General features: G+C 38.5%; 1 protein-coding gene across 4 annotated transcripts in view; it reads left to right on the top strand.

Moving 5' to 3' along the window:
• The window catches only part of LOC131663155 (uncharacterized), a 243,505-nt gene that overhangs the window by 122,791 nt on the left and 96,648 nt on the right, over positions 1-24,066 (top strand). For 3 of the 4 annotated variants that reach the window (XM_058933327.1, XM_058933324.1, XM_058933325.1), the window contains one exon: positions 17,608-17,652. The gene's annotated coding sequence lies outside the window, so the exon portion shown is untranslated. Of the gene's footprint in view, positions 1-17,163; positions 17,509-17,607; positions 17,653-24,066 lie in introns of those variants that run through there. The other variant, XM_058933326.1, reaches the window with a different exon arrangement.

Below are 24,066 nucleotides of genomic sequence, written 5' to 3'. Positions count from 1 at the left end.
CTTTACCAAAGATATTATGTGATTTCGATTGTAGCGTAAAAAACGAACTTATTATTTTGAAGTGCGAGGAATGGGTATAAAAGATTGAATATACATCGATAAAACATTACTATAATACCGAAAGCTTACATTAAAAGTATGATGTTCACAAGAGACAATATGTCAGAAAGAAAATGGCTAATGGAATCGGAAGACGTATGAAATAAATCGTTTTTCAACGATTTATTTTACATTTCTTCCATTTTCAGGGTAAGTCAAAATGTTGAAATGATAGGCAGCTTGAAATGAGCGATGAATGTTTCGAATTGACTATTAGCCGGAAACGGATGTGTCGTCAGATTTTAGTTTTTCATTGCTAGCGCGATAAAGCCTTTGCACAAGTTGTTGATTGCAGTTCAATTGTAGGGCTAAGGATTACGTTAATAAATGTAATCCGATTAAGGAGTGTTGAAAATAATAATTAGCTCAGGTAAAATAGCAGCAGCAGCAGTAAGATGTGCGCTATAGAGAGCAAGGAAAACGAGTTCTGGGGTGTGAGCGCGAATGTTTCGGCGGCAAGTGGAACGCTTGAGTAAAGTTCAAAGTTATGATTTTAAATTAATCAGACTGGAAATGTACAAGGCAAAGGAGGAAAAAGTTATGAGTCTTGAGAGAAGAAGCCCAGTGGTGGAGATGAAAAGTGTTGAGCAAAGCCAGAGGCGTAGCGTCGAGAGAGAGAGAGAGAGAGAGAGCGTAGCAGCTCAAGCTGGTTAAAGGCAAACAGAGTTATGTACGCGTTGCGCGTCGGAAAAGTAGCTTACGCTTAGCGCGTCCCAGCACGAGCTCGCGATTCGCAAACATTGCGCGTTGCTGCTGATGGTCGAAAATAAAAGGTGTCGAGCGCCCCGTGCACGCCTGCATCGATCCCGACCTGTTTGCACCCTTCAACCTTGCCAACGTATACGCCGCGCACCTGAGTGCACTGCACTGCAGTCGCAATCAGCAATCTTCCTCTCTTCCTCCCTTCACTCGGCCATCGTTACCCACGCTACAAAGGAGATGCCCGTAACGAGCTAATTCAGATTTTCGCCTTTTCTCTCTCCCTCCCGTAGTCGCCGCCCGCCCCAATTGCCGCAGCAGTCCGCGGATTCGCGCTGCTGAATATTGATTCTGACGCAACGCTTTCAATTTTTCATGTGTTTCTGGCAGTTTATAGCCTTGCATGTCACTTTTTTCTTTTGGTTGCTTTGACCTTTGACTCGCGATAGTAGCATGGAGAAACGCATGCTCGTAGCTTTGGCGCTTTCATGGCGGCGGAATAAAATTGGTCGGATGTGTGTCAAACGTCCCTTCGTATCGTGTCAGCCGCAGCCACACGCAGCACGCGAGCGCGCTCCTAACATCCATCTACACGTCAATCCATCGAGGCGCCAACTAAAGCGCCCCCCCCCCCCCTCTTCTCGCTCCCAACTCCCTTGCAACAATACTGCATAACATCCTCTGACCTCCACTCTCATACATCAATCTCCCCCTCTCACGCTAGACCTATGCAGCAACATTCCACTCATTAGTCGGTAATTCTAACTTACTTTTCAAAGTTTATACCCAGGTCCCTTCCGATTCCGTTCTATCTATTTATTGTCCATTAGCAGTTTTGGTGCAGATTATTCGCCGCATCAATCTCTATAGAAAAGTCGAACTAGACAATTTAAAAGAAATAAGACAATTGTATAAAGTTTTATTTCGACATGTATACTTACGCTTAAGTCTCATTTCTCCTTCTCCTCCAACGGAACGAGGGAATTTGTTTGCTAAAAATAATTACGAATTTCGAATATCAAAAACATGACCTATATTCCATTTCTTTCAATAATATTCCGTAAGAAATTATTAATATTACGCGTGCTCTCTTTCCAATTAAGTTAGTAAACAAACAAATTTGATGATAAATATGAATTTGATATTTACATTGTGTTTCCTTTCATTCAAATTTCGACAAATTATTGATTCCTATCGTGTTGAAATTAAATTAATAATGGATACATGATATGATTTATCATCATTGCACGGTATTGATAATTTGGACAATTATTCACCTTAAAATAATAACTTCAATTAATTTGACCTATAAGTATCTAATTTAAACTCGAATTTAAGCTTCTTTATTGAGCTTTAAGATTAAGTGTGTGGCGATCAGCGTTTGTATTTGTAGAACATAAATGACAACTTTATTTTAATTAACTTTTGAACGTGCGTAAGATTGAACAATGTATAGTTATTTTTTTTATTGCTTTTAATTTAGATCCTCTACAAATTACATAAAGACTAATAAGTGGAATTTTAACTAATTGAACGTGAATAACGAATTTGGAGAATTTAGCCGACAAACTGAAAATGGTAGTATTTAGTAATTTTTTTTATAACTTCTTACTAAATAATTTTTCAATAATATTTGTTTCTGCTTAAAGGTCTTCATATGTACCAGCATTATACCTTGTTAGAATTTCATCCAGACTTATAAAAAGTATTTAAAAATTATGTTTTTACATACATTGTCTATTATCCATAGGCGCTTGTTATTTTTGTATGACCTACAACAAGGAAAGTCTTGTCCAGAAGCTTACGATTAACGACAAAAAGTGCACTTTTGGAGCCCCGAAAAGCCTATTTTTTGTATGTACCCATATACGCTTTACGTGTAAAATAACTAGCGGGCTTGGAAGTTCGAGCTGTTCCAAAGTTGAAAAGCTCAATTGGGCTCAGAGCTTTGGGCCGAGCTCAAACTCTGCGGATCTGTCCAAGTTTTTGGAGCTTGGCTGTTTTAAAACAAATATTGAATACTTACAAAATTCCATAGTGTTCAAAGATTGAAATTTGAAATCTTAATAAAGGCAAATGCTGAAATATTCAGTACTAATGATGAAAATTTGGAAAGGCTGTCAGTGTAAATAGTATAGAAACTCGCTATCTCGAGTCAAATGAAATCGGTAGCGCAAAACTAGAGAGCTCTAGTTGAATCGAAGCTTGGAATCGAGTTGGCTCGCGTTTTTGTCTTTGAGCTCGAACAAAGTTGAATTTTTACAGAACAAATTGATAAGATGTCCAAAAGAATGTGGGATATATGTTTAAGCGTTGCATGGATTCATCGACAGTCAAATAAACGAAGCGTGTTGGAGCGGTCGGCGATTTATAATAAATAAATATACGTGTAGCGGAAGCCGCTTATTGAAATTTAATTCGGGCCAATCGATTTGTATGCGACGTGCTCACTGGAACGTGACCGACCAAACGCAAATGTAAATGTAGTGGCAGCAACAGCAGCAGCGACAGCAGCAACAGCAGCACCAGCAGCACCAGCAGTAACACGATAAATGCATAACACACACAGCCACGCACACCGAAGTAACCACATGGGCCTGTCGTAATTTTTCGCAATAACGAGCTACTTCGAACGAGGTGAAAGCACTGCAAACGGCAGCGGCAGCAACACTCGCGGCGCGCAGATCCATCTCAATTAGTTGCTTATTACGAAAGACACGAGAGCTAGCGGTGCACCTCGGTCGCTGTCCAGCGAGCTCTTCCTCGCATTCTAGATGGGCGAGCGATGTAACGTACCATCTTTTGTTCTGCTAGCGATGTCCAGATATGCGTATAACCTTATCCCTCATTCAGCTTGCGCGAGACAGACAACCAGTCGTAATTACTCGCTCTTCTTTTGTACGTCAATCTACCTCAACGTTTCCGTGACTTTTTCGCAAGGAATTTTCGTTTGCGCGTATATATATACATATATATATATATAGAAAATTTTCTCGTTTGAAACAGTTCCCTGGTTGGTATAATTTGATCCTTTGGCGGTCTCACTTTTCATCCGATCGAAAATTCACAATGAACTATTTTAATTTTCACTGCAACGTGAGTAGGGGTATTGTGTATCGTACTATTGTGCATTGGGTTTGCGCGCAACATGCGTACGTACAATTGTCAAAGAAACTTAGTTACTGCCTCTTACGCGATATTTCTAATTCCTCGATAAGCTTATGAATTTCAGGCTTGCTTCGCAGTGTAAAGCCGCATTTGGTTGCACATTCTCTTTCCCATTATAGGTACCTGGTACAGCAAAAGCGCCGCGTACATCGTTTAACACCTCTGACTTTGAATTCGAAATACTTATAACTTGCTTTGACTTTCGCGCTACTTCTTTCGCCGCAGTTTCATAATGGTTGATAGCTGTCCAGTCGCAATACTTCTTCAAAATTCAGCGTGCAAAACGCTCAAAAAATGCGCAATGTTGCGATCCATGCTTTCGATGCAATTCCCTGCAATCGCGGCTATCGAGGCAGGGGGGGGGATCTCAAATGAACATGCGAATTTAAACATGTAAGCGTGGTAAAAATACAAAAATACTGCTGTTCTTAAGATTTGCCGTCTAGCGATCAGAGTTATTGCGCTGTGACTAATAAAATAAGTATAAAATGTAAATTAGAATAAAATGATTTGTAAGAGAAAATAAGATGCGATGTAGGTGAGATATTTCCTCTTTTGATAATCTACGTCGGTAAAAAGTAAACGTAAAAGTATACTGAAGGAATGAACGAGTGCTGTAAATTGCAACTGCAATTGATCGCGAGACGGGCTGCGGCACATACGCTGATAGATCCGACTCTATCGTCGTATGTGCCTGTGCCTCTCGTTGTTCTGAGCTCGACCCATTGACGTGGACAAGAGCATTTTGCGTGATCGTTGCCGTATCGTCAAGTTACAGCTCCGGAGTTAGTTCTGAAGGCTGGAGTCCCCATGGTATGCACATGGCTACTGGACTGTGGGACCCCCAGATACGGTGAGCGAAGGGCAAGCGAAAGCATACGGAGCAGGAGAGCAGGGCCGTCGAACAACTAGACGCGAGTAGAGGACCAACAGCTCAGCAGCGACAAGCGGATTATACGTTGTTGCCTTTAAAAATCTCATTAAAAATCTAAACGTAAATACGCAAATTATTTTCACTTAGTATAATCCCTTTGAACGGTTAGCGTGTGGCGCTGCTATTTTTAGATGGCTAATTTGGGAGTAGTCGCGTCTCTCAACGACCTTGACTTTCATGCATCTGGTCTGGACGAAAATAACTAGACTAAGCCACGACGTGTGCTTTATTTTATAAGACACAGAGGAAATGATCGTTGAATATATTTCCTATACGTTGGTTCAGTACATTAAAACTAACTGAAAACTAAAAACCAAGGCTAAAACAGAAATTGTTTGTTTTTCTATCGGCCTACCCGAATCTAGTATTAAATGCTATTAGATCAAGCAGGCAAAAAATTGTACTAAATTTTCTCACTAACGTCACCAACATCTGACTGACATCTATCTTGCTACAGTAAATGGATTTCAGATTGTCTTTTTGTCTCTTGCTTTTATTATTCTTTATCTAGTATTAAGTCTTGCTGGACATGTTACGCTGTAATGGGAAAACATCACTGTGTAGGTTAACCAAATTACATTTACACGTAAAATTGAAACTATGTAGACAATGTACAGAATATAACAAATTTGTAATAGTTTGCTTTCCTCTAATAATTCTAATGTAATAGTTGATTGACTGAGCCTATATAATTAATGTTGGCATATAATATAGGACAACTGCTGTTATGTTGTGAACAATGCCGTCAATTTTAATGAAAATTATCAATGTGCTTGTATTTATCAGTGATGGAACAAGTGTCCAATAAAAAAATTGTAACAAAGAACGAAAAAAGTTGTTACATGTGTTGCATACTGAAAATGAGAAGTGTTTGTTGTATAGGAGAGCGTTGGCTGGAGAAATTGTAGACACATACAACAATTGCGCGCATCGATGGACGCGCAGTGTTGGCGTGCCAATCGAAGCTGCGAGAAACGCGTATAACTCAGCAGCTCGGGACATTAGCGAAAGTTGCAGCAGTGTGTCTGCGTGCGTATAGCTGTCTCGGCTCGGCGACGCCATCGCAACGTACGAGACGCCAGGGCGTCTGGCATCCCATCCCACCTACAGCGCTATCCGTTCCTTCGCCGACGCGACCAAAATAATCGGCTTCCCCGAACGCCCTCAATGATTTTTCAGCCGCCAGCAACTAAACCAAACTAAACACCGAGGCTGGCACACCCAGCAAAACTAGCGGCCATGTGCAAACATTCGCGCATATATGACGTCCTTCTGCGAATCATCAAACAAGTCTATACGTCGCAGCGTCTCATTGGCGCTTTTTTCCTTGTGATTTCTTTCATTTTCCGCGGCAACACTCGAGAGCTAATTATAATGTGAATTGCACTCGAGAGATCTGCACCTGTGTGCAGAGAAGGAGGAATAACGATGAAATTTATCGGAGTGAAGGGGCGGAAAGTAAAGTTGGCGCGCAGCGATAACAAGGAAAATTTTTATCTCTTATTTCAAAGCGAGGGAGGGAAATAGACAAACATGGCAGGCAAGCAGCAGCATGCCGACACGTGGCTAGGTATAACGTACTTGCGCGAGTGGAGCAAGTTTGGTCATTAACGAAACTTGCTGCAGCGTATACGCGGCCAATCGAATCAGTCGGCTCGGACCTACAGCAGCGTCGGCGCGGCGCCTTGGGGCTAAAACTTTTTACGAGAGCGGCTTTGTGTTATTTGGCCTTTATGAAAGGAATAAATTCGATTTGTGATCAAATGCCCGAGGCAGCAGCAATCGCTCCTCGAGAAGCCGTGCGCCACGCACATCCACTGTGCTCTCCTTTCGCTCGCGGAGTGCAGCGGAGCCACCAAATAAATGTCAAGAAGAAATATCCAGAGTTCAAGAGCTGCAGCGTAAACGTGCTTTATCCAGGCACATCTCCATCGACTGCGGCTAACTCAACTGCTGCCATGCTGCTGCTGCTGCTACTGAGCTTCTTTTATTCTGATGCCTTTCTGCGCTTTTCCCCGCTTCTCGTTATGCTTTGCCGCTTTCCTTCTCTCCTCTCTCTCTCTCTCTCTCTCTCTCTCTCTCTCTCTCCCTCTCTCCCTTTTTATTTCCTGTCTTCCCCTTATACGTTTCTTTATCTTATTTAGAATTTCAAATTATGTCCTTACATTTATGCCCAGTAATTTATACAAATTATTAATTATTCGATTTTGTTTCAATAGCTAAAGAGTCGAGCTAAACACCTATTGGATTCCTGGCGCTTTGTGAAACTTCATTCGATACTTTTACCATACATTTTTAACCAACTTATTTAATATTTTTCCATTGGAAATAACAATAATACAATAAATATATAGATAACTGATACTTGCCATTTTTTAATGGCTTTACAATTTACATAAAAAAATAATGTATTGAATAATCTATCGAATCCAGATTTCCACATTAAATATAGGGAACACCCCTAGTAAAGCGGACCAACTTAGGGTTTATTAGCGTCCTATTCAAAATCTGACGATAGATTATTATTCTTCTTTGCAAATCTTATCCAAATATGTCTTGCTCAAAATTTTTTAATTTCAAAAACTTACTTCCAGAGCCTTTGTTCACAAAAAAAACGAGCAAAGCGGTACACATACGAGAATCAGCGATAACTTTCTCTTGATGTATGTGAACCAAATTTTGACTGAGATTCCTCTTAAAAAATATATCGATTTGAATAGATTTGAAACTACACCCTTGAAGAATATTTGTAAGAGGGCCGTTGGTTCGGACGTGGAAGTATTAAAAAAAAACTATTTTGTCCGAATCTCCCCTACACGATCAATATGCAAAAACTTGTCAACTCGAAATTAGATGTTTCATAGCTAAATACTTTCTCTTTTTTAGTAATAATCGATTGGGATTTATTGATTTTTTTGTGCCATTTATATTTATTTTATTTATTTATTTTTTTTATTTTTATTTATAAAAATAAATAACTTTTATTTATTAATTTTTTTTATTTTTATTTATAAAAATAAATAATTTTTATTTATTTATTTTTTTTATTTCTTTTTTTTACATTTTTTTTGGAATATTTGTTTTACAGACCAAACTTTTTCCCCCTTTTCGCGATTCCGTAGAAAAATAACATTCATCGTCAAAGGCTACTCTTTATTTATTGATTGAGAGAGAGAGAGAGAGAGAGAGAGAGAGAGAGAGAGAGAGAGAGAGAGAGAGAGAGAGAGAGGAACAGAAAAAAGTATCAGCGTAAGAAAAAAACTTTATTACGAAATTTATACATAACACTAAAAATAATTCGAAAAACGAAATTGAAAAACTGAAAGAAGCAGATTTATTAGAATCTTGAAATATCTCAAGCTAGAATCATTTGAATTTTCCATTCCAGCCTTTATCTTGCAAAGGCGAATCGAATAAGACTTTGTTGGTGAAATACCATTATATAGAACTAGAATGGTTGATGACTGCGCGCGCGCATAGATACACAGATTTCTTGACAAAGATATATTCTGATTGCTTACACTTGAAAACATGTTTCGACAATGATTCGAAGAAAATTACTTTTTGTCATCCATAGCAAGATTTGTGCACGAGGAAGCGAAATGTATACGCAACATATTCGTCATTAATTTATCGAATATGATTGGGAATTCGGATTGTATGCCGACGACGCGAAGGAAGTAGGGACATAAAGAAGGTACAGTCAGAATTGGTGCTTGACTACATCACTCGGATTTATTTCTCGGTGAATGGCAGTGTTCAGTGCTCAGGGCAGAAGAACGTATAGACGTTCTGGGCAAAATAGACCGAAGGCAGTCGTGCAGTTCGATTAAAATCGAACGGCTTTTCTTATTCGGTGAAACTTCCCTCGGCTGTCTGCATTCTCTCTTTTTCGAATCGTACGTCGCCAAAGAGAAAAATAGAAGAAGAGAAGGCGTGCAATTTCTCGGCAAGGACATTAGAATGCAAGGGGGCCACGTACTACAGAATCGAGCTCTATCTCGATTCTCTTTCGATGCGCTGCTGCCACCCTAACCGTGATTCGAAAGAGCGAAAGATAGAGGGCGCTATTAGAATAGAGACGCAGAGGAAAAAAAACAGAGGCCAAACGCAAATTCAATGCTAACGGGGGCTGCGAATGCAACGCCGCCAATCCTTATAAAAAAATCACCTCTTTACCTGTGCCCACTCCTGCAAAGAATTTCTTTTGTCAGAGAGCTGGGCAACGAACGAAATTGGAAAAGACAGGAGGGAAGAGGGCCACGGTTGCTGAAGAAACGCAAACGATGTCCATTTAGCTTGCGCTTGCTTTTGTACGAAGAGCATTCTTTGGAAATGTTGCTTCTGTCACAGTCCGATTTCACAAATAGTATTAAGCAACCAAGCGTCTTACATCGGTCCATGCACTCGCGACGACGTTTCGCCAAATATATCTATCAGTTGATTTTTGAGAAGCCGCTCTCCATTTCTTAAATGAATTTTACATATTTTTCAGATATTTTCGGGTGCACGCACGTCGCGTCGAGTCACGTTTACACACGTCGAAAGCGGAAGAGCGTCGCTTTATAGAGTCTGCCGCCATCGGGAAATTGAATACATCGCGTTTTACTCTCGTACAGCTAGCTTACATTTTTTTCATTTATTTTTTTTCGCCTGAAAGTAACGCTCAGTGTCACGTCTCCTCAGCAAATTCGAAGGTAACAACAAAAGTTTTACGTTTTCGCGAATGTCATTTCATTTCAGAGAATGCAATTACGTTTGCACTTTCAATCGCTTATCATCGGTGCTCGTCGTTTTAATTGTTAAATAAAGCAGCGCGAAGCAACGGCACCGAGCGCGTGAAAAAGCAGTCCAAGTGCCAAGTCATAATAAGCACATTGGCTGTTGAACGTTAGGCGGCTGCTAGGCTGCTACAAAGAGAAAAATGTGCAACTTTACAAAGCAGAAAGTTGCTGCTTTACGCAAAGTCTGAGTCAGGCATAATCGGCCAGCTACAGTTCACACGCCGAAGCAGCGAGCTTACTTTCTTCTTTGCTGCTGCTGCTGCTGCCGCGCGTATAGCAAGTAAAAGCCAGCTGAATGTTCGTGGCGTAAAATCTTTTTTTATTTTCTCCTTTAATCACACTGACCCTTTATCCTATTACCTCTTCTTACTCTTCCCTCGCAGCACCAGCAAGAAAGACGTATTTTCAAGATTCATGTTTCCTTCTTGTTTTTTATCTGGCAGTTAAACGCCTGGCTAATGTATAATTCAGTAACATTATAGTTTGCCTAGCTAAGCATACCCAATCTCACATCAGTTGTTTTGTAAAAGCAGTAATGAATTTTAAAAATTCAGTCGAGGCAAAATTACTAGTATGAGAAATGCTCTAATCCTCGAGCATACGTTTTACGTCGAATTGAGTAACACTATATAGATATGCAAACAGAAGATAACACAGGTATGCAAGAACAAAATAAGTAAATAATTTCTATATTATTATTGCTGGCATAATTCTCAATCAAAATTTGAACTATAGATAATTAACAGCTCAACAAGCATAAACAAGTTCAAAGGTAGTAATATACACCGCACAGTGTAATAAAATCCTCGAATTACACCATTCTTTTTACGAAAAGACTTCGAAACTAGACGGTGACTGCTAAGTTTGAAAACGCAATTTTATAATTTAGAATTCAATCGACGTACGATCAGTTTTTGTGGAAAATGACAATGTTTTCCTATAAACAGAATCTTTTTCATATGGTATTCTGGGATGTGGATACCACGATGAAATATTTATCAGTACAATTGAATGTACAACAAGTTCGCTGTAAGTTTCAGTAAATTCTCACTGTTCTTAGTTTATAGTAGTTTTATCTTTAAATATTTTGATGGTTTGAAACTACGTGTGCAAAGAAAATCCAACGGTATTTAAAAAATAGGTTATTCTATTTGTGGACCTCTTGAAGTCAATACAACCTAAATTAAATTGTAAATATACGTGTAGCAGATTGTAAGTAATTAGCTTAAAATGGAAAATCTAACGCGAAACTTCGATCACCAATAGTTGTATTCCAAGCCATTGTCTGAAAATACTTCCCAAGAATCCATGTCAAAGGAATACAAAATAGCAAATGTTCAACTCGGATTCGACGGATGGACGAAAAATTCGAATCAACCAAGCTCAGCTGAAAAGCTCCAAGCCCAGGCAAAATTATAGAACCGCTCTACATGCATATTCGAGCGCCATTAGAAAGCGCTAAATTTGCAAAATGTCTGTAGCGATTACGTTCGGGTAACATCAAAAAAATTTAAATGACTCGCAAATCGGGAAATTTAATTTATGCAGGGTATACGAGAATACATAAAAGGTAGCATTCGGAGGCCTGATGCTTCGAAAAGCATTTGAGAAGCTCTATAAATATTATGTGTCGAAAAAAATTCAAAGCTAAAGTCGATTACGGCGAGCTTGATAATGTAACCAAAGTGTGACTCTTCTCGAAGAGATCAAGAGTCGTTAGAAAAAAGAAATGGTTAAAGTTTGGCATTGGGACATCGATCGACTTTTGTTATTTGATAAATTGCTCGCCAAGTTAATTGAAACAAAATATTCTTGTAGGATGTCGCGAATCTAATACCCGTGCGCCTGGACTAACCGATTGGCGTGGGCGTTGAGTCCAGGATTTAGATAGCGAAAAGTGATTTCACGCCCTTGGAAGCGGAATAACCAATGTTTATTCTGAAGGCTCGCGCTTGCCAAGCCGTGAACGAAATTGAAACGAAACTCGCTTCCTATACTTTGAAGCCCACTTTCCTCGCCGCACTTAATCATACTACTGCCTCACTTGTTGTAAATCGATTTCCACTTCCGTCTTCCCTCTCCTTCTCACACACTCTCGTCCCGTGCTTCTCTTTCCGCATCGCGCGATTTATTTTTCCAACGATTTCAGATTTTCATAAGAAATACGGAATCTACGCTGAAGCTTTAATCAAGGTGAGCTAAGTTGAACATCTGATACAACTCCTTTTACATAAGCACTCGAACAAATATTGAATAAACTTACAACACTGAGAACAAAAAAACAATGCATCCTTAAATTATTCCAATGGATTTGCCGTTCAAACTACAGTGTATCCTCTTCCAACTGGATTTATCTCGAGAGATGCTTTAAAGATGCGATTGATAAAATAATCACACTTAATTCTCGAGTGGCATGTTTACTTTGAACAATGAATTAACTCAGCAGCGGCAGCAGCATTAGCAGCACCAGTAGAGGAAGAAGAAGATTAACACGAAAGAGAGAAATAAACGGCGGAGGAGAAAGGGGATTTCCTTACTCTTCTGTGGAACTTGCAGGAGGGAAGTAGCTAGCTAACCAGAAACCGGCCTTTAATTTTTATTCTTCATTAATTTCCAAACGCCCGGCTCTTAATTGCGTTTCCCTTTGATTACGCTATTTTAAGTGATTGCATTATTTCCCTTAACAAGGTCGTTTATAAAGAGAGCTGCGTTACATGTTCTGTATGTACTATCACTGACGGAAAGTAGCGATATTTCATTCTTTTCATAGCAGCACCAGCAGTAGCAACGCATTCCACGTGAACTGAACTTTTTTCTTTTCGTATTCCATAATCACTGTTGATATTAAAGCCGTTACTGCGCATGGAGGTATGGAGGGAAGGTAGGGGTCAGGGTACATTGTTTTGCTTAATCAGCCTTTTATCAGCTATTGCCTCGGCGTATCCAATTATAATCTGAGCTACCTTTTTTCTCAATTCGTTATTCACACACCAGCTTTAATTCATCCTTCGTTATCTGACGTGCTACTATCAAAATACACATGTATACACACGTGATAAGACCATATAGCGCAACCTAATTTACTAATTATTTTTTACAACTGTGTCCTGGTTGTGATGGAGTTATGGAGCTGCTTTTTAGCAACTCTTACCGTCGCTAGATTGTGTAAATTTTATTTTAACAACTTCACTCGAGAGAATGTTATAATAAAATACAGCACAAGATCAATTACAGTACAATATCGATATCAATCAGGTTTCTATCTCGTGAATTTCAGTATTTTTATTTAAATTCGAATTTTTCATACACATTGATAAGTTACTTAAGCAAGACTTATAGATAGGATTTTTTCCAAAATAAATGTAAGAAACGCCGAAAGTAAGATCCTCAAACCGTATTCGAGAGGCGTAAGCGACAAAATTTGGGAAAAAGTAATAAAATTTGACCAGCGCGTGAAGGTTGTGAGGGGCGGGAGTTCGAGCGATCTCGGTGACGATAGCGTTAATGAACGAGTGCGAGCCACGTGTGACGCAGACGTGTCCCATCATATTCCTTTTAGGTTCTTCGAAGCCCTGCGTCGTAAGCCGTTCTCGAGTTCGTGCGCGGTTGTTTACAATTAATGAACCGGGATGTTGAATGTATGTGCCTCGTCTTTTTGCCGCTCCTTGTCCTGCTCATGGACGTGCGCGAGCGCTTGGAAGGCGTACTCGTGGTCGTGATGCCCCATCAGCTTTGAGGAGTTATCTCCTGGAGGCTAAAGAATTGAGCAACAATCAGCGTTACGTAAGTTGCGTAAATACGGGAAGGTAATTACATGTCACCCTAGACCGGCAGGCAAGCAGACAAGGGAGCGGATAAGCGAGAGTGAGGGCGAAAGATCGAATGGAGGGGCAAACGAAGAAACTCGCGTCCGGACTGAGCGTAGAAGGTTTCCGCGGTTGGTTTCGAAAATCTTTTGTTCGACAAGCGTGCTGCGACCCAAGCGACAACCATATGCGCGACGCATGAACCATTAGATAAGTAGGGTATTAAATAAGATATATAGCGCTGTAAAAATTTGAGCGACATGTGTGACTGCTGGCAGGTCTTATCTTCCGTTAGTTTCCCTAACGTTGCCTGCCGAAAACCTGTAGCGCCTCTAGCGGAAGGATTCCGCCGAGCGAGGCAGAGCAGAAAAGAACCAGCACTGTTGGTCCAGCCAGCAAGCGCGCAAGTCGCTCATTCTTGCTCTCGGGAGTTTAATAATTGTAAACTAAATAATAAAAAACTAAGAAAACTCATACGATTATTTCCTGCTCACCTCATCCTTATCAATAAATAAAAAATTCATATTGAATACGAATAAGGAAATCTATAAAAATGGAGAAATGTCCGTAACTATATATTACAGTAAGGGCTATGACCTCAACTTCACTGACTTTTAAACCCTTGTCATAACTTTTTCTAGCTGCACAGCATACTGTTTAACAAGCAGTGATTTGATGAATTGAATGGGCACAAGATAAAAGTAATATTCGTGGCGATAGTTAAACGAAGTTTCATAATATTAGATATGAATATATAAGAAAGTGCAATGATCGCTGTTACAATGGCACTGTAGGAAAAGAAAAGGAGAAGAGGATATTGCAAATATCCTATCTTAAAAAAGTTTTTAATTTAGGTGTTGAATTTGGAAAGTCTCTATTGATTGTAATTGCTCAGTTGAAGTTGATTTTAAAATTCGATTGGTTTGCTGTTGTGACGTAAAAATTCAGTGGGAAAATATGAAATAATTCATCGAATTTTTTTATTGAGTCGTTATTAATGAAAATATTTGATTTAGTTGTGATTAACATTAATTAATGTAAGAAATACTTGTCTTCTGTTTTTATAATGTAATTACCATTTTAATAGTTTATAGAAAAAATTCTTTCTTACTGTATAGTATATTTATTTAAATTAACTACTCGTATAACTTGGAAGTATAAATCGAACTTTTTTCAAACAAACAATAAAAATAATTTAATCGAAGAATTTTTATTTGCAAATAAATTAACATGATGATAGCAATGATAGTACTCGTTTCACTAATTTCCATCGAATGAGAATTTACTGAAATGAATGATGTATTTTAAAAAGTTAAGAGTAATTTATTATCTTTCAATTCATGCATTTCACCGCTGGTTACTTGAACTAATTAAATGGTAAAAAAGTAGTTTGCAGAAATCAATTTCTCAATTATGTAAATTTGTTTGAGCACAGACAGATATTGAATTATGCGCAAGGTTTCAAGAATTTGATTAATTTTCGTTATCAAGCTAAAATAATGAACACTAAATTTAATAACTTTCAACTCGACATACATAACAGACTGATTTTCATTTACTATTAATATGTTAAAAAATTCATCATTACAAATTTAATGACAATTCATATCCTAGGTCACATTACATTCTCATATCTGTTTTTATATATTTTCTCTTTCTTTCAACAATTGCAATTACGTAGGGTCGTTCAATAAGTTCGTGACTTTGAAGTGTAAAACACTATTTATTTTAATATTTATAATTTACTTTTTAACATAGTTTCCTTTTAACTCTATACATTTATTATAGCGATACTTAAGTTTTTTTTGCCCTCTTTGTAAAGTTATTTTTATAAAATTCCTCAAAATGTTCATTTGTCGCAGCATAACCTCTTCGTCCGATGAACATCTATTATTCGAAAGCCAAATTTTCATGTTAGAAAATAAAAAATAATCCGAAAGGGCTATATATGGAGAACAAGTTGGATGAGAAAGTATTTGGTAGCGCTAATCAAATAATTTGTCAGTTGAAATGAAACTCGTGTGAGTCGGTGCATTATCGTGATGAAAATAAACTTTTTTTTTCGTCAAATGGGGTCGTTTTTAATTTCAGTATACCATTAAATCGATCTAAAAATATACGTAATATTAAGTATCCTGTGATACTTTTTTCCCGTCTGTAGGCAATCGAGTAATATTACACCAATTGAGTCCTAAAAAATAGTGCCATCACTTTTCCGGCTGATCGTACCATCTTCGCTATTTTCAGTGTAGATTTACCAGGTTTAGTCCACATTTTTAGCCGTTTTTTCGTTTCTGGTTTATAATAATTCATTCATATTTCATCAACAGTAATATGCGACACCGTAAAAACTCCTCTGGATTAAATTGAAACATGCTCAAATATTGTACAAACGCAACCACGCGAGCTCGTTGGTTATCAGCTGTGAGCAAGCGCGGTACCCATCTTGCACACAGCTTTCTTGTGCCCAAATATTCATGTAAAATATTCCATGTGTATCCAATCGATGATCGGCGATTATAATATCATGAACTTTATCTATAATTTCCTGAGTAGCCAACGAAATTCAGCAAACTATGCCATGCAATGGAACAGAGTTTCAATAATATTTTATGAGTTTTTCTTCAGTTTCTTTGACTGATTTTTCTTGTAGAAAATGATGTTTAATAAACACACGAACTCTGTTTTTTTCCATTATTGTGTATATACATTTTTTTAATGTTGATAATAAATCGTTCAATAGGCTGGTTTATTGCTCTATCAACTAAACTGTATAATATATTTCTTTTGATTTACGTTGATGTTTTAACACGTTATTGAGAATTAATCATATTCTCAAAATGTTACGCATAATTGAATAAATGTATATGCTCAAATGGGAATTACATATTTAAGAAAGTCAGTTTTGCAAACTACCTTTTTACCAATTAAAGTAATTTATCGAGATGATTGTTATTGAATATTATTGTGTGATAAAGCAGATATTGAGCACGTGCAGCTCGCATTAGGACTACTAGCAAAGAAAGAAGGCTGCAGTTGGAAGCGTTTATAGAGTTACGTCTCGTTCGAGTAACGTTGCTAGCGCTTGTTAGAATCCAAAAATATACGGCGTGCAAGCACGAAACGTGCGAATGCACGTTCAAGTCGAGCGCAAAATTTTCCTCTCCCCCCCCCCCCCCCCCCCCCCCGTCGCGTTCTCAAGCTCTGCTGCTGCTGCTACATTCTTGACGTTCACGCTCTGCAGTCTCGTTTGGAAATTTGAATAGTAGTCTGTGAAATAAAGGCAGAGAGAGAGAGAGAGCGAGCAAGGGATTGTGAGAGAATGAGAGAGACGGTCGTACTTATATGCAATCACAATCATTTCTTGTTGAATATAATTGCACGATAAGGATCTACCTGTTCTCTCTCTCTCTCTCTCTCCCTCTCTTTCTCTCTCTCTCTCTCTCTCTCTTGCTCACTCGCTCGCTTTTGCACCTCTATCTCGTTCGACTAACAGTTGCTGTTTAGAATCGCAGAATTGCAAAACTCTTCCGAGCTCTGACGAATCATGCACCAGTTCAGCTTGTCTGCTCTTGAATTGTGTTTTTCTACTGCCTACTGTTTTTTGGACCCAAATCGACTTGCTGTCTACTTTTTCAACCTGCCGCACGATGCTCATAGTTTTTTGAATTATTGGCAAGCGATGCCAAGACAATAGAATGAAACCCTTGATTTAAGTCACATAATCTTTAAGAAAGATTATATAACTTGTCAGAGCAAAAATGTAAAGTCGAACTGGTAAAAAAAGTTAAATTTTAAAAGAGATTTCCAAATATAGTTACTGTGCGGTATACAAAAAGCAGCAATAGGCCACCAAGCAAGCAAACCTTCCCTTTGCTTCTTCTTTGATATATATGGCTCGTGGCAATCCGATTAAATCTACCCCTCAACATGAAAGAAATATGTTAAAAGGCTTTTTTCGAACAGTAAAGAAAAAAAATATATTCTGCGTTGTAATAAGAAACGACGCATTTTAGTGGTAATTTTGGCAGTTTAGTCTTTAATATTTATGAATAAATGAATCATCATAAGTAGTGTGTACTATAGCTAATTTGTCAAATTTCATTTCTTATTGCAGATTTTATACACATGGCGTGAAAAACCAAGAGAGCGACTAATTAAGGTGAGCAAATTTGTAGGTTTTATCGAAATCTTATGTGTAAATAAAATAGTTGTACGTATGCTAGTCAGAGACCAAGTATAATTAATTGTAAGAAAAGAATTTCAATGATAATAAAAGGCTGGCTGTAGTTTGTGTGTCCGTGTCTCGCATACTTATAAGGTTTTTTTTATTGCTCTTTTTTCGTGCTGTTTTGCTGCTCTACAAGAAAGAGTACAGCAGAGTTTAAGGAGGGCCTCGCATTCCAAGTTTCACGAGTATACTTGAAAATTGATCGATTCCACAAATTCGTGGATAAAGCGAAAGTCAACGATAGTCTCTATAACGGCATTGTTTGTACTAGAAAATTTGAGCTATACCTATTTTAGGTATCATCCATTTGCTTGATTCAATTAAAACTCAATTGGAATAATCGTTGAATGCGAGTTATCCATTATCTGACTCTTACCTACCGCTCAAGTGAAACTCCACTTGAACAAAATCAAAGGTGAATTTATTCCAACTCACACTGGTGTTCAGTTAATATAGGAGAAAAAATTGAGTAAAGCTGAATTTGATTTGAAGGCAGTATAAGTTAATCGAAAGTGATCGACTTCAGGCATGTAGTGAAATTCGCGTTAAAACTTACTCGAATAAAGTAAATTTAACATTTTCCTTACAATAACCAAGGCATACCAGTTGAATTGACGAGTGTCTTTCAAAAGCAAATATTGTTAATTATTGACCTCACACTTCGTATCAAAGGTTTTCGTACAATGTAGATTCAGATTTCTATTACAATATTTCTGTTGAACTGAAAATTGAATAAATGCTATCGATTTAACGATAATAATGGGTAATAGGGAACGAAAAAACGGTTTGAATATCTTGCTTGATACTACTATGCACGTTAATATAGACGCTATGTTTTGTTTCATTTTCAACGAGCGCCAGATGAGACTCGATGCAACGCAGGCTTTCTCGGACCAACAAGGTTTTTGCTCGTTGACGTTTTTAATCGATCCCGATTGAAAAGCTCGTTTGTAATCGTTGAACGTGCCTATTGTTCTCCGAATCGACGGTTTTACTTCTCGTTTTTGAACAGCGTGTCGAAACCTCGCTTCGGCTTTTGCTTTTCATGCCGAAACAGTTACAACCTGCTGACAATGAAATAGACTTGATTTCATCTATTATATGCTTCATTATTGTGCACTGGCTTCTCCCATCAAGCAGTACTAATAACGAAATCCATATATTTTTTTCTTCGTCAGTGTGCACTACAAACTATTATTATATATTGATTCATACGATAGCGGATGATAGTCATTAGTATAAATGACTTTCATATTTCTCAACTTATCAGTTTTTGAAAAAACTAGTTTGTCATTTATCATCACAAAGACCCTTCGGGAAATCAGCGTGTAATAGTTCAATGTCTATAGTTCAAATGCAGAATCCAACTGAGCTGGCCGAGCAAGTGAGTAGAGCTAATAGCTTCGTAGTTAAAGGCTCAGTTATTGATCAATGGGCAAGATCTGTTGGATTAGCCGGCGTGTGTATATAGCAGAGCGGGGCGTTGATTCGTCTAAACGTCATAAAGCATGCGGACTCACGTAGCAAGCGCAATTTAGTGCTATCTGCAGTATTGCTTTGATAATCTGAGCCAACGACCAATGATACTGATAGTTTTATTTATAAGTAGTAGAACGCTACGGTAACATTAACTAAGTATACATCAATTAGTTACGAAAAGAAACGTTTTTTTTTTATTTCGTATGCATTTTTCAATATTTTATGTTTACTTTTCCTATTTTTTTAAAAGATCTATAAATTGTTTTACCTAACGTGATGATGTTTTTCATTTTTAAAAGTTGAAGAAGAGTAGTGATTCAAAAATAGATAAGTAAATCTTTTATTTTAACGCTCAGCTGCAGCATTTACAAATGAATTTATGTCCACATGCTGATATGTGTAACCAATATTGATTTATATTGTTTTTTCTATTTAATAAAAAATTCTATATCAATCGTAAAAAATTTTCAATAATATTTCAGTTTGGAAATAATTAGATATTGGCCGAGTATCAGTTAGAAAAATTACTTCGCTTATACTCTAATTATTAATTGTCATTAAAAAGGTTTGGAGTAAATTGAAAATTTTGAAGATGCTGTCATATAAACATATTCTAGTCGCGGCGCTCTAAAAAGAAAAGGCCAAAACTGAACTCCCTTTTGATGATCACTGTCTGTCCAAACAGTACTGGGGTCTCTTTTCTTTACGCGCAAGAAACCGAGGGTCTTACGAGCGCCGCCGCCGCAGGTTTTTTTTTGTAGGCCCCCCACGCCGCTTCGGACCCTAAGCAAAGCAGTACGTACTCTCGCACTTCTCTACTTTTCTTTCTCTTTTATTTCCTTTCCTTTTCTTAATGCTGCCGTTTTTCTCTCTTTCTTTCTCTCTCTTTGCCACCCGACCAGTCCACAGGTTAGCCATGTGCTATCCCTTTCCGCCTACATGTGACCTGCAATGCACGGGAGAATCACCTCCCTCGTGATTTAACTCCTTGGAGCTAAAGGTGGGTCTCACGGCCACGATAACGCTATAATGCGCTCGTGCACGTCCATGGGCCTAAAAATAGAGTTGCGAAAGAGGAAAGAACGAACCGGCACAATTATATTCGTCGCTCAGTCTCATTGTCATATTTTTTTTTGCTCGCAGTTACAATATACTTATCAATTCTTATCCTAACGTTCGCGAAACTACGACGAGTCTCTACATATTTCCTAAAACTACCGCTCTTGCATTACAGATTAGTGGTCTTCGAGAACAGTCGCGTCTTCTTCGCGCGTATGTCCCGAGTGTGTTGCACACGCATCTTTCAAAAGACGCTCCTAACGAGTTCCGGGTCTGATGTCGGTGTTGGGTTGTCCCCAAATGCTTTGCAGCGCGCACATATTTCCTAACCTTTCGTTTTTCTTTTTATGAGGGATTGTCATCTTTCGGGAACGGCTCAAGATTTTCTTCTTTTTTTTGCGTTCTTAACAACCACAATAAAAAAAAAGCCTTTCAACAATGAGCATTGGTATTTAATAAATGTTTAATAAAACCGTGGTTTTATTAAATGTCTTTTAGAACAAAGCGATTCAAATTTTTTTTACGCTCGGCCACACAAAGATTTTTTGAACCAGTGTCAGAATTAATCAATACCGAAACCGGTACCTTTACAATCTAACTAAATTGAAATGATTATTTCTATAATAAAGATGAATGTGTCATCTCGTAATATTCATGAAATTCATATAAATTTATGCTGCTTAACGAAGGATTATTGAAATAGTCTGGTTATGAAATGAAAAACAAGAAATCAAATCTGTTTCAAATGTTCGAATAATATAAATATATTTATTGTAAACAAGTCTGTAAAGTTTTAGGTAGGGTCATTAGGCATTTAATTTGTTAGTTTAACTTCAAAATATTACATGAGACTTAGTCACTTATGGATGGCTTGGTTTATACAAATCATAACTTATGCTTTTTAACATTTTTATCTAGGGATTTCGATTACAAACTCATTTGAGATAAGTTTTTTGAGATCAGCGTTTTAGACAAATAAAAATAGAATGAAAATATTGATAGTCAAAATAGTGAAAATTGATATTTCTGGTATTTACAAATGGCAAATTACGCACTATAACAATAAGTTGATCTATAAAGTATGTTATATTGAAGTTGCTACATTGACGGTTTATAGTTGGCCTATTAACACAGCACATGCATCTTTTGTTATAATTAATTTTTCTATAAATATAATATTGATGGGTATGTGGTTATACATTTTAATATCAATCAATGATTGCAAAATAGTTTATTTATGAATTTCTATACCGGTTGAAATAAAAGATATGTATTCAGGCGCTTATTTCTGATGATTTACTGCGAATAGCAACTAGTATATGAATTTTTAAGGAATTTTAAATAGCAGATTCTATCGATTTTTGAGCAAGCATGTATAAGGAATGAAATCAATAATAAAGCAGAGCTGAAAATGGCAAGGAAGGTGGGAAAGGAAGAAAGAAACGGGCTGTTTTATGTAGCCGTTTCGCGTGTCAGCCTCTGGGCTGGGCTTATCTGGGTGCGTGGATCCTCCGGGACGGTTGGCAACGCGAAGCCAAGGATAATCTTGTCCAGGCTCTCGAGTAGCTTTCGTCGTCGCCCCCAATTCCCAGCGAGTATCTCTCTCTCTCTCTCTCTCTCTCTCGCTCTCTCTCTCTCTCTCTCTCTCTCTCTCTCTTTCTCTCTCCAGCTATCGGCCAAATTGATATCCCGCGAGTCTATGGGAATTGCAAGGTCAGACCAGCGACGAGCTCTCGTCTAGCTTTCAAAACTCGCTTAATTTTCACAAGCAACTCCCTCCCCCCATACTTTTCTCAAGTAACTTTCAACTGACACTTATTTACATGTACACAAAGTGTTTGTATCGTAATATACAGAATGGCGTCTTTTCCAGCATAATCCCGAGTACACTTTCACAGTGTCCGTTCCCTTAACTCGTGTCCTAGATTAGGACTTGCTACCTCCCCTGCATGTAGCGCTCGCAAAATGCCCAACTCGCGAAAGCTTTCTTGAGCAACTTACGAGTTTTCTACATCATACGAACTAAGGTTCTTTTAAAATATTTTTACAATTAATTGAAAGTAGCCTTGTCGACTTCGCGTACCTACGCATTGACTTACAATTCATCAAAAGTGCGTCAAGCATTTTTTACATAGTCTATTGTTACAAACCAATTTGGCCAGTTTATTAATTTTCATTGTTAGAAAGTTTCAGAGTGTTGCGGCACCTGATTATGCCAAAACTTCCAGACTTGCCCAACATTATGCAAACTAACTGAAGAAAATTGTAAATAAAATATCTTCCTACCACAATAGCTCCTGTGATATATAAGATTCAGATAAGTCAAGCGTTTCCTTATTCAATGTTAAATAGCAACGACACTCTAGTCCTGTATATTATTAACATATGATCTAAACATATGAGGGAATGGAAATGGCGGATGAATGAAAGATAAACGGGCTACTATGAATGGAACACGGCAATACTTCATTGAAATAAAGCGTGATCGATTGGAGTTTATTCGCATAGAGAAGTGCAATGAGCATGGCAAACTTGATTGGACTTGGTTGAGGAGTCAGATCAGACCCAACTACGGCCAAGAATGCCTTTCTAGGGCGCGACAATCTCGCATCATCACCTCCCGTGCGCGAGTAATTTATTTGATTATCAATCGATCTACCAAGGATGTCGCTAGTGAAGCCTCGCGCCGTGGTTACCCTCTAAAAAGATGTACAGGCATAGTAGTCCACGTGAGAGACTAGGAGTCGGCTAATCATGTTTTCCTTGAAATCGACAAAGTAATATGGCCCATTGAACTCGGCTGCCGTATCGCTTTTTATTGTCGCCAGAGCGAGCTTATCTGCCTCTCGTTGCTTTGCTTTGCCATCAGTTGTTGACACGTCAAGCTTTGTCTCTCTCTCTCTCTCTCTCTCTCTTTCACTAAAGCGCCCAGTATTTGTTTCTTGCTTCTGTCTCTTTTGGACCCTGATGGCTTGGCTTTCTATCGGCGAGTCCGCGTCGTCGTCACCGTAGTTGTCGATGTCAAGAGTTTTATCGTTCCGTAAATGTAGCACCTGCAATGCCAGTAAGAAGCTCTTTTCTCTGGGGGCAGTTGTGAGCTTTCTTACAACGTTGTTCCCTCTCCCTTTCCTTCTTCGTTGCCGCTCTCCATCTTTCTTTATTGTCCGCCAGAGCCGTCAGCCTCTCTACGACCAATTGTCGACCTAGCAGGGCTCAGCGAGCTGCTCGCTGCTCATTCATTCTATCCGCCAGTTGCTCGCCGGAGCAGCCAGTCCAAATGACAATCGTCGTCTACGCGCGGCACCAGCTTTCAGATTCGCAAATGCGCGCGCCTCCGATAGCACGACATGTAGAGCTCGATAGGACTCTCGTATACGCGCGTCGCAATCCTCGACAGGATGGTCGTTAGCTGGCGTGCGCGCAATTGCAATCGCGCGAGAAATTTCCGAAATAGAGCCAGCTTCGCTGCTACTGCAAGGGGAGTAAGCTGCTTATGGGAAAAGTCATAGGTAGATCCGATGAAGCGGCAAACTGTCTGCGAGATAAGCCGCCCGGAAACTCAATCTTAGAACATATACGTTATCTTTGCTGCTCGAAGCGGTGGGGCTGCCGCCGCCTGCACCTACGTCGTTTTCTCTCGCCCGCTCACTCCTCGCTTAAAACGCTCGCCAAAATAAACTCCGGTCTCTGCTCTTTAATCAACTGTATCTACAATTTACATCGATCAGGCTTTCGACCATTAGTTTGTTCATTCGGTTATTCCGGCTTCGTGATTACCTACACTCACTAGCACTGTTTTTTCTATAA

The sequence above is a fragment of the Phymastichus coffea genome, unplaced genomic scaffold, assembly GCF_024137745.1.
Source record: "Phymastichus coffea isolate CEN01 unplaced genomic scaffold, Cenicafe_Pcof_1.1 PCOF00031, whole genome shotgun sequence".
Taxonomy (NCBI): Eukaryota; Metazoa; Arthropoda; class Insecta; order Hymenoptera; family Eulophidae; genus Phymastichus; species Phymastichus coffea.
This window is presented reverse-complemented; position numbering and strand designations above follow the sequence as displayed.